Source organism: Petaurus breviceps, unplaced genomic scaffold (assembly GCF_028583685.1).
Source record: "Petaurus breviceps papuanus isolate PSGF00001 unplaced genomic scaffold, PetGlider_PUasm1.0 90808, whole genome shotgun sequence".
Classification (NCBI taxonomy): Eukaryota; Metazoa; Chordata; class Mammalia; order Diprotodontia; family Petauridae; genus Petaurus; species Petaurus breviceps.
The window spans coordinates 16,991,320-17,000,328 of record NW_027187349.1 but is presented as its reverse complement, the minus strand read 5'-3'; the positions used below and the strand labels follow the sequence as shown (position 1 = coordinate 17,000,328).

Below are 9,009 nucleotides of genomic sequence, written 5' to 3'. Positions count from 1 at the left end.
CTTCCTTCCTTCCTTCCTTCCTTCCTTCCTTCCTTCCTTCCTTCCTTTCTCTTTCTCTCTCCTTTCTTTTCCTTCCTCTTTCTTTCTTTCTTTCTTTCTTTTCCTTCTTTCCTTTTTTCTTCCTTTCTTTTCCTTCCTCCCTCCCTCATTATTTCTTCCTTTGTTTGTTTGTTCCTTCCTCCCTCATCCTCTGTGGTAGTAGTCCTTAACCTGCAATCTATAGACAGGTCCAGGGATAGATTTCAGGGAGTCTATGAACTGAGATAAGGGGGAAATGACACTTTTTTTTCTACTAACCTTTAACTGAAGTTTAGCATTTTTCTAATTAATTTTAAAATTAAAATAAAAAAATTAATTAAAAAAATCTAAATAAAAGAAATTATTCTGGAAAGGAGTCCATAGGCTTTACCAGACTGCCAAGGGTCCATGATGTAAAGAAACACATGAAGAAACCCCTTCTTTATGGCTTAGGAAAGGGTTTCTTTGGGATTTTGGGAAGGAATTTTGTAGAATGCCCTACCAAAGAAGAAAAATGGATTTCTTTTAGTGGCTCCCCAATAGAAAATTAACATAGAAAATACTTGGCCTAGCCTTGGAGACCCTTTATAATCATAACCTTCATAACCTGTACTGTCTTCTCTCTCCCTACCTTCTTCACCATGCACCCAAAGCGACCTATAGCTGTACTATTTGACTTTCGCTGCTCTCATTTTGCTTCCCTTCATCTTGGAGCCTCTGTCCTCCAGGTCAGGAATGGGTTCCCTCATTCACCCTCATTATTTCTACCTCTTAAAAATCCTTACCTTTCTTCAAGGCTATACTTATATGCCACTTCTCCCATGAAGCCTTCCCTGATCCTCCTAGGCAGAATTCTCCCTCTTAAATTCATAACAATGTCTGGACATGTCTTTTTGCACTAATTGGAGTTCATTCTTGTGTTAAGTGCCCAAGATCATAGTTTCAGAACTGGCAGGGACCTCTGAGGCCATCAAGTCCAATCTCTTCATTTTATAGAAACTGAGGCCCATAGAGATTTAGTGACTTGATCATACAAGTAGTTAGAATCAGAGGTGGGATTTGAACCCAGGACCTCAGAATCAAGAACAAGCATCCTTTTTACTCTGCAGTAGCGCCTCCTTATTTGTTTCTTGTATACACATCTTATGTCCCCTATTTCATTGTAAACTCCTTGAAGAAAGAGACTGTGACTTTACTTTTTTGGGGGGCTATCTCTCATACCTAAAACAGGGCCTCTGTAGGTACTTTCCCAAATGGTTTTAGAAATGAATGAAATTGTATTGAAGTGGCAGCAATATTGAATTGGGACAGCCAGAAGGTGGGAAATTGAACAATGAACTAGGAAAAACTAGGATTTATTAGTTTCTCCTATGTACCAATCCATATAACCTTTATTTAGTTAACTGTGATTCTCCCAGGCCTACAGCCTTTCAGAATTCAGGTCACAAAAACACAAACAAAAGGCCTGCTTTGAGGTTTTGGCTAATAATGGTCTGTGGTAATGTCTTTTTCACCAAAAATAAAATTTTAAAGCAACTTATTTTCTGACATGACAGTCTAAATTGTGTAACATCTCCTGGGAGGGTAAGAGCTCTATCAGCTCTACTGTGTTCAGAACCACCCATTGGGTTCAATTACACTTTGCCATCACTTTTTTGTTCTTTTTAAAAATATATTTTTATTGAAATCGTCTGTGTTTAAATCACCTACATTTCTTCCTGTGCCTTTCCTTCCAAAATGTCATCCCTCCATAAAAAAAGCCAAAAAAGAAAGGAAAAAGTTTAGCAAAACTACTCAAACATCCCAAAAGTCTAACATGATATGTGGTGTTCCACTTACGTGGACCTCTGCTTCTTCTTTTTTTTTTTGGAAGCAATTGGGGTTAAGTAAGTTGCTCAAGGTTACACAGCCAGTTATTTTTATGTGTGTGCCAAGTATCTGAGGCCAGAACTGATCCCAGGTCTCCCGACGCTGGGGCCAGCACTCTTACTCACTGCACCACCTGGCCGCCCCTGAACCTGTGCTTCTTCAGAGGAGTAGGGAGAAGCATCTTCTTTTCATTCAAGTAAAGCTTGTGTATTATAATTTCTTAAAATTCAGTTTTGATTGTATTGTTCTTTCCACTTACATTGTTGTGGTCATTTTGCATGTCATTTTTCCTAATTTTGCTACTTCATTTTACATCAGTTTATGCCAATCTTTTTCGTGATTCTGTCTATTCATCATTTCTTATATAATGGTAATAATCCATTTCATGCCTGTGCCATATTTTGTTTAGCCAGTCCCTAGTCAATGGGCAACTTATTTTATTTCCAGTTTTCTGTTACCGTCAAAAGGGCTGCCATAAACATTTTGGTGTATGTTTGCTATCATTTTTTGACCTGTGCCTAAAGTGTGTGTGTGTGTTTGTATAGGAGGGTGGGGAAAGGTGGGAGGGCAGTCTTTTGTGGACTAAGATGGTTTATTATTTTGAAACCATTTGTGTCTGTAAAGTTTTTGCTCTCAGAGTCCTTGTTCCACTCAAATGCCTGGGGTTCCACCACCACCTCAGACAACAGGAAAGTCTCCACCTGTTTGGCTTCCCAGCATCATTAGGCTGGTTACCCCAGATCACTTAGTTGTGGGGGAAGGGCATGAGGGGCCACTCCCCTTTCTTCCCCAGCTGTACAACAATGCCATTTCAGAACTGAATAGCCATGCAGAATGTAAATGTTTTCAAGGCGGTGGGCAATATCTGAGAGTAGGTTTTCCAGTCCAATAGTAACCCATACTGTGTAGGTGGAGAGCCACTCATGCCAAGTAGGGCCACAGCTGTGCTCCTGTGGTTGCCTGTGGCATATAGTTTGGGGAAATGCTGCCTCAAGTGATCAGGTGGCAGGGTTGATGATGGCAGGAATCCAAACAGGTGGGGAAATATTCCTAGCATGTCCCCAGCTATGGCAATTCACTACTGAAGCAGGGATTTGGAATAGCTCAAAGCTTTTCCTTTCTGTACTCTCTGGAAAGCTTGGTGGGTGGGTTCCAGGATGATCTGTGTCTGGGAGAAAACAGGAAAGCCATGCATCAGGGCTGATGTGCTCAGTTCACTGACATGAACCAGCTTTTTAAAAAATGAATCAGAGTTTTGCTCTATGGTGCCTGGAACAGAGTTAATAAACACTCTATCTATCTATCTATCTATCTATCTATCTATCTATCTATCTATCTATCTATCTATCTATCTATCTATCTATCTATCTATCTATCTATCTATCTGTCCATCTATCTATCTATCTATCTATCTATCTATCTATCTATCTATCTATCTATCTATCTATCTATCTATCTATCTATCTATGTATCTATCTATCTATCTATCTATCTATCTATCTATCTATCTATGTATCTATGTATGTATGTATGTATGTATGTATGTATGTATGTATGTATCTATCTATCTATCTATCTATCTATCCATCCATCCATCCATCCATCCATCCATCTATCTAAGAAGCTCATTTATCCAATTTAATAGCAAAACAAATTCAGAGAAAATATATATAAAAGAATATATACCAGACAATAAAGAGTGAAGGAGCTCTCCCATTGGGAGTGATGTCATTAACAGAGAGAGAGAGAGAGAGCTAGTTAGTTAGTTAGTTTTGTATCTTATCCAAGAAGAAGTTCCCCAAAGTCTAGTATGGTAAGTTGGGGATAAAGATATGATAGAGACTGCCAGCTCCTCTCAAGTTTTCCTAGAGTCTTCTCCTTCACCTACCTGAAGTTGACATCTTCCATCTTCTCTTTGGAAGCCAGAAGCCTCTGAAATCCAAAGAGAACAGAAAGAAGACTGAAGAGTTCTCCTCTCTCCTGTTTTCACTAATTCTGCCTCACTCTTCACACAGGTGCACTGAGATACACTGAACTCCACCAGCAAAGACAGTCTCATGCTTTCTTTGGGACTGGGTTTACACACACACACACACATGCAGACATATATGTTAATGCAAATAAAACTTTAAAAGTGTGTTGGTACTATATCTAAACTCAACACACTAAAGTTTTACTATATATTATATATACTCATTATATATATATGTAACAGACTTTTAAGTTTTGTTATATATATACTACATATGTATATACTCACTGCATTTTTAAAGTTTTATTATATATTATGTATACTTACTATATATGTAACACACTTTCAAGTTTTATTATATATTACATACTCCGTATAACACTTTTAAGTTTTATTATACATTTTATGTACTCACTTTATATATATGTAACAAACATAAGTTTTATTATGTTATATACTCACTTTATATATAGCACATAAGTTTTATTGTATATGTTATATTCTCACTTTATATAACATACTTAAATTTTATTACATATTTTATATACTCACTTTATATATGTCACACATATAAGTTTTGTTATGTTATATACTCACTTTATATAACATACTTAAGTTTTATTATATATTTTATATCCTCACTTTATATATGTTAACACACTTAAGTTTTACTAGATATAATAGACTCATTCTATATATAACACACTTCTAAGTTTTACATATATTAGATATATACTTAACATACTTTTAAGTTTTATTTGTATTACTAACATTTTTCCCATCATTTTCTGAAGTCTAGACAGTGAGCAAAACTAATAAATCAAACCTTGATTTCCAAGGTGTAAAAGCTCATACCGCAAATTTAACAACCAGCTCCCCAAAACTCCTCTGGGTCAGTTTCCTCATCTGTAAAGCAGAGTTGGGATAGATGATCCCTAAAATCTCTTCCAGTTCTAAATCTCAAGATTCGACTACAGATTCAATTGTTCCTTGGACTCACCCTATCCCCCAGTTCATCCTTTAGAATTCAAACTCTTTGAGGGCAGGAACATTTTCCTGTATAATTGCATGTTTTCATTAACTACATTAATCACATGCACGAAAAAAAAAAAGACTGGCCAAAGAAGATAATTACTTTAGGCTGCAGTATAATTAACCACATTGGAGTTGCTTGCATAGTTTACCAGCATAGTGTCTGGCAAGCAGTAGGCACTTAATAATTGCTTGTTAAACAAATGTGTGGCACCATCTACAAGGTTACACAGATCAATGAGACAGGTAAGGAAAAGGAAAAACACTGGCTTTGATGAGGTCTCACTGGGAAACAAGGAAGAGACAGTTTAATAGAGGGGGAAACAATCAGGCTCCTCCTGGGGTACCCTCAGAAAGCAGAACAGACTGAGCCCAACTGCAACAAGGGCCCAACTGATAGTGGATTCTCTACTCTCCTTTGGAAGCAAAGTGATTGAAGAGACATCTTTTTTTCTCGCCATTTATTTGACAAATAAAACAAAAAAATAAAACTATGTTCTATTTTGCTACCCAGCACTGCTGGTGGTATTTTGCAACTTTGTTCTCTTTTCATAAATTAGCTCATTCCCCCTGTTTTGTTTTTCACAATAGGACTCTGCAATTCTAGCATGGTGGGGAGGGTGGGGGGGGGTGGGGAAGTTAAGACTTCCTTCGAGCCTGAGTCACAGTTAGTTTTTCTGTTTTAAGCAACTGGGGTTAAGTAACTTGCTTAAGGTTACAGGGCCAGTTATTTCTGGGTATGGTGCTAAGTATCAGAGCCTGGATTCGATCCCCAGGTCATCCCGATACTGGAGCCAGTGCTCTTACTCGCTGAGCCACCTGGCCACCCCTAAGCAATTGGTGTTAAGTAACTTGCTCAAGGTTACATGGCCAGGTGTTTCTGAGTGGGTGTTAAGTGTCTGAGCCCAGATTTGATCCCCAGGTCATCCCGACACTGGGGCCAGTGCTCTTACTTGCTGTGCTACCTGGCTGCCCCCACAGTTAGTTTTATGAATGGTCCAACTCTTCCATGAAGAACTCTAAAACCGGGATTCACTTAGATTTTCCCATTGGAATATGGTGCTATTGAGGGTGTGAGCATAGGTCCAAGAGGCTAAACTCCACCCAGAGAGAAAACACAGACCTCTGAGTTTCACAATGACACCGAGTATTTCAAATAGATGAATCTGTGAATTCCAGCAAAACACTGACCCCAGCTCCTATTTAATAATGAAAAGGGACATTCTTTGGATTATATTGCATTAATTCTCTTTCCTCCTCCTAATACATATGATCATACTGTTGAGATTGGAGATGCAGTGTCCAGCCAACTCCCCTCTATACCATGCTGTCACATCTGCTTTTGCCCAGGAGGGTCTTTCCCAAAGCATCGAGTGGCAGAGGAAATCCAGGGGAAGTGTTGTGGGAATTTCCCTGCAGAAAGAATACCAGCATAAGAGTCTCAGTATAGTCCACATTTCCTCCATCTCAGCAGCAGGCAAGGTTCTTGCCCTGGCATACACCTTACAGATCTCTTTCCTTTTTAGCATTTAAAGACCAAAAGATGGATCTTCTTAAATGTCCCTGAAATTGGTGGTCAAAGACAAGTGGTGAAGGTTTAAGGTGGAAGGGAAAGGTAAGATTCTAAGATATTTAATTAAAATTGTAGACAGTAATTGTTCAGGATGATAGAGTTTCTGCTTTTGACTAAGATTTGAAATATGCTTATTAGATTACAAGGATTTAAATTCATACTGACCCCAATATACCTTTATTACCTAGTCTGAAGACTTTTAAAAGTGATTTAGTAAACAATAAATATTTTTTCATTTATTTTAATTCCATTGAAATAAGATGTTTTCCCCTAAAACAATAAAATCTTATGTGAGCAGTGTTCTTAATTTGTTTAATACACTCATCCCTACCAAAAAAGACTCTAAGGAAACCACAAAATTTATATTTTGTTTATAACAAAATTTGTCATATTTGAAAATAAAAAATTAATTTTCAGTTAATCTTGTGTCCTCCTGGGTCATTTAGGTAAATCCCAAGAATTCTTCTTGCATCAATTTTATAATGTACTCTTTTACTTCATTTTTTTGCTATTTGATTTATTAGTAAGACCGTTTACTGTATCAAGTGTTTTCCATTAACTGTTTTAATTAACAGTGGCTGCTAAAAAAAAGACTTCACCAGAAGAAGAAAATTACATTTGGCTCTAAGGAAACAAACCACATTTGGGTTGCTTGTTGTATTTCACAAGTTTTAAGAACATAAGCATTCTCTCATTTGTTCATAACGTATTGAAGTTGCCACTAACATGGGTGCAGTAAAACAGCTGGACCATTAAACACAAGATGCAATGGGTAGAGAATAGGAGAGAACAATATAATACAATTAAAGGCAAGGTCCCTACCCTTTCACAGCTTCCAGTTGAAGTCAAATAAGGTACCTGCACAGACAATACCTACACTATCTGACTAAACATATGTAAGACTGGCGGCAGCTGTAATGTAACACAATGAGGACATTCAAGGGTCTGGTGAAGTCTTCTGTGGGAGGCTTGGTTTCTTGGAAAAGTCATAGTGGGACCTTGGTTTTTGAAGGATGGGAATGAAGGAAGCCTGGTATTAGAGAGAACCAGGTCTTCCCACAGAAGATGGAGTGGGTTTCACAAAGAACTAGATAGAGGCAGTCTGGAGAGTGTGGGGAGCTAGTTTTAGCAGACCAGTGTGTCTGGGAAGGAGTCGGTGGTTGCTGCACTAATAGAAAAGGAACAGGATTCAGCTGAAAGAGTGGACAGGTGGTCATCCACTTATACATTTTGAAAAGGGATATGGAGAAAATAATGACTGGAGAGCTGCCATGTTTAGGGGGATGATTGTGCCAGTGTTCCCTTAAACTAAACAAAGCCCAGTCAGGATCAGAGCAATACTGTTCATATTTGTATGTATGCACAGATGTAATTTCTTCATTTCTTGCCTGGGGGGGGGGTTGTTTGGCATTTTCATTTAATGCCAGAAATTAACTCCCTAAGCAGATTTAGTATAATACTCAGGGCTCTTACCACCCACTAGCAGACAAAGGGATGCTCTCCCTTTTTCTTACAGACACAGAGAGTTGGGCTAAGAGGGCCATCTTTTCCGTGCTGGGCAAGGCAAATTTGGAAAAGGCTTAAAGCAGACATCGTATGTTTTGGCAAATGAGGTGAACTGAGTCTACTGAAAGAGGCCAGCTTGTCATTTTCTTCTGTGGCTGTCTTTCAGGGACATTTGCTTTCCAATGAATTTGTTAAATTAGATTATATGCACCCCATGTACTCTGTATTACTCACACTTCTGCAAGCAACACTCTTCCCTTTGCCCTGATATCCATGAGGCTTTGGCCTGAAGAAGGACCTGACAGAGGTTATGATGATTATCTGAACAGATCCCACAATTAGCCTTCAGTATCTGGTTCTGACTCTGCAGAAGGCCTTGGTAATTTGGCCTATTTTAGCAAATGAGACCAGATAACCAGATGCATTCTTTCCTTGTCAAGTGTAATAAAAATATTCTTTGCCCTTTCATAATGCAAAAATGGAACCTTTGGCACATTGAAGTATTTCCAGATGTTTTATAGTTTATGCTATCATGGAAGCACATAGGACACAATGCAATGCTCAACACTTTAAGAGATCATAGACTTGAAAGGACATTCTCTTCTTTCCTCTACCTCAGTTTCAAAGAAGGGAAAGGATTCTGGAGAGGTTAAGTGCTCAGTCACACAGGTAGTGTCAGAGGTGAGATGTGAATCCAATCTTTTGACCTCAAATCTGTTTTGCTTCTGGACACCACAATATGGTTATCAGAGATGATAGCTTTGAAAAGAGATATTGAGAAAGTAAGTCTCTTTAAGTCCTATCACTTTGAAATATAGGAATTTTGAAAAGCTATTTCTATACCAAAACATAAGAAAAGAAATTCTGATTATTTCGGTAAACTGAAGTATAGCTAGATGAAATAATACTTCCCTACAGCTAAAACTAGACTGAATTCATGGAATGAACAGAACCCAAGATTTCTGAATACCAGTTCCCAATTTGAAAACAAAGGAGAGAGAGAGAGAGAGAGAGAGAGAGAGAGAGAGAGAGAGAGAGA

General features: G+C 38.1%; 1 protein-coding gene and 1 long non-coding RNA gene across 2 annotated transcripts in view; one reads left to right on the top strand and one right to left on the bottom strand.

The window, feature by feature from the left end:
* LOC138147854 (uncharacterized) overlaps positions 1-8,172 on the top strand; it is a 13,114-nt gene extending 4,942 nt beyond the window's left edge. Inside the window, exons 2-3 of the long non-coding RNA XR_011164912.1 lie at positions 6,418-6,506; positions 7,981-8,172. This is a non-coding gene — a long non-coding RNA (uncharacterized lncRNA). The remainder of the gene's footprint in view (positions 1-6,417; positions 6,507-7,980) is intronic.
* The window catches only part of UFC1 (ubiquitin-fold modifier conjugating enzyme 1), a 428,252-nt gene extending 420,063 nt beyond the window's left edge, over positions 1-8,189 (bottom strand). Inside the window, exon 1 of the mRNA XM_069070510.1 lies at positions 8,181-8,189. The gene's annotated coding sequence lies outside the window, so the exon portion shown is untranslated. The remainder of the gene's footprint in view (positions 1-8,180) is intronic.
* Between the last annotated feature and the right edge of the window lie 820 nt (positions 8,190-9,009).